Source organism: Sinocyclocheilus anshuiensis, unplaced genomic scaffold, assembly GCF_001515605.1.
Source record: "Sinocyclocheilus anshuiensis isolate Anshui unplaced genomic scaffold, SAMN03320099.WGS_v1.1 scaffold729, whole genome shotgun sequence".
In the NCBI taxonomy this organism is placed as follows: domain Eukaryota; kingdom Metazoa; phylum Chordata; class Actinopteri; order Cypriniformes; family Cyprinidae; genus Sinocyclocheilus; species Sinocyclocheilus anshuiensis.
Genome location: NW_015536561.1, coordinates 998,500 through 1,001,248, shown reverse-complemented (window position 1 = coordinate 1,001,248; position 2,749 = coordinate 998,500).

The following is a 2,749-nucleotide window of genomic DNA, read 5'->3' as shown; positions in this document are numbered from 1 at the left end:
TGGATCCAGATCCAACTCCTCCCACCTTACATATACCTAAACCTACCCGTCTCCACCCCCTGATCCCTAAACCCACCCATCTCCACCCCTAAACCCTAGATGTGGATCCAATCCCGCCCCCTGGATCTTTGTTCTGCAGTGAGGGGCTACTGGGACGAGCCGCCACTGAATAAAGCAGACTTTGACTTTTGACTTTGACCATAAGTGATTATGTGGTTGCTCATATTAAAAAAAGATAAAAATCTCTAAGATCTGTCAACCACAAATAAAATAAGTTCAGTTGGTTAAATTATGACTGGCTTTGAGTGAGATATTGCATGAATAGAATATAAAATCATGTTAAGTAAAATAATAAAAATAGTTAAGTAAAAGTTCCTTTTTGTAAAAAATACGTTCAGATATCAAATAAAAAAGGGGGCATCTGAGGTCAGATGTGTTGATAAATCTCTTTCTTTATTTTTATTTCTTTATTTTCTAACAGATCATGCAGTTTTTTCAGGTGATGACTCATTGTGAACAGGGCGACAATGAGAAACATTGACAAATGATCACCAAGACTGCTTTTAGAGGTTCTGCTGTTGATGTTTTAATGGACAATTCACACATCAGAGTTCTTCTAATTACTTAGAATCTTGAGATGTTACCCAGCCTGTATAAAAATAATGAAGAATTACCTTAAAAATAGAAGGACTCAAGTGAACAGGAAAGGTACATCCTCATGTGTTTCTGGTATTTTCTTGAATTTAAATAAATAAATAAATAAATAGCCAGGTTGCAATGGATCATACAGCATGATACGACAATTATATGCAACAATCATACACATTTTTTATTCAGATTGGTATATTACCTTATCCATTTTTCTCTCCCTTCCTTCCCAAGTGAAAAGCAAACTCTCATCCAGAAAGCAGACTCAGATTCTGGAGGGTCTCGTTTGAGTTTGAGTTGTCCAATCTAAATGTGATGCTTAAGATACATACAGATATTGTAATTTATGACACAATATTTAATTGGCCTTAATCTTTTTTTTTTTTTACTTTTTTCGCTATAGCTTCAGCTAAAGGTGATTATTCTGCTACTTATAGTGAGTTAGTTAATAGAATATTAAGGGAAGTTGTGGCCTAATGGTTAGAGAGTTGGACTCATAACCCAAAGGTTGCGGGTTTGAGTCTCGTACCGGCAGGGATTGTAGGTGGAGGGAGTGAATGTACAGCGCTCTCTCCCACCTTCAATACCACGACTGAGGTGCCCTTGAGCAAGGCACCGAACCCCCAACTGCTCCCCGGGCGCCGCAGCATAAATGGCTGCCCACTGCTCCGGGTGTGTGTTCATGGTGTGTGTGTGTGTGTTCACTGCTGTGTGTGTGCACTTTGGATGGGATAAATGCAGAGCACTAATTCCAAGTATGGGTCACCATACTTGGACACATGTCATGTCATGTCACTTCACTCACTTTTATTAAAATAAAACTAAATGATTCATTTATTTTTCAGCATCTGAAGAGAGTATGGAACAAGCATCCTGATGATCCTGATGAAGTTGTTGTCTCGGATATCAGCACGGTATTTTAAGGACCGGTTTACAGTAAGTAATTTACATTGTTGGTGTGTTAAATTAGTAGAAACTAGAGCATTGTTTTTGTTCTAAAATGATACAAAGAGTCCAATTGCACTTTTTAAAATCTCAATTCAGGTTTATTGGCATGACATTGTTGTACAGTATTGCCAAACACTATGATGCTATTTCACAGATTGTTTTTCATAATAATTCTTCATTTAAGAAGTTATTTTCCCTATAAGTGAATACAACCCAGGATCTGATATCCTCCCATTTATAGATGGTATATTTTACAGTCACTTATTTTATCCTTATCAGTAATGTAGTTTACTCAATACTTTTAAGTTTTATGCCTGTTCGATTGTGTCATTTGCAACACATTGTGAGATGTGTAATTCATTCACTCTTACAGGATGTTGTAAGAACATAGTATTGTACCTTTAATGCATAAAATAAAATGTACTATAGGAACCCATATCCAGTGACATAAACAGAACTTTTCTTTAGGTGCTCTGCTCACCAATGGATCCTTTGCAGTGAATGGGTGCCGTCAGAATGAGAGTCCAAACAGCTGATAAAGACATCCAGCCTGGTCTCATTGTTTATACATAGGTATTAGGACGTAACCTTTACAAGCACAAAACATACATTTTTTTTTTTTTTACATTTTTATTGATTCTGAAACATACAATTTGGATTACAAAGTTTAAAATGTAAAAATTGCTACAGAAGTCATGGCCTAAAGGTTAGAGAGTCGAACTTGTAACCAAAAGGTCACGAGTTTGAGTCTAGGTACTGGCAGGGATTGTAGGTGGGGGGAGTGAATGATCAGCGCTCTCTCCCACCTTCAATGACATGACTGAGGTGAGACACTTGAACAAGGCACCGAACCCCGAACTGCTCCACGGGCACCGCAGCAAAAATGGTTGCCCACTGCCCCGGGTGTGTGTGTGTTTGTTCATTACTCACTGCTGTGTGTGTGTGTGTGTGGATGGATATGGGACGCCACACATCCTTTCCTTTAAGTATTTTTAGCTAAAAAAGTAAAATATTTACAAATCTTTTATGTCATTAAAGGGGTCATAGGATGCCCATTTTCCACAAGTTGATATGATTCTTTAGGGTCTTAATTAAAAGTCTGTAACATAGTTTGGTTAAAATTTCTCAATGGTAGTGTAAAAAACACCTTTTT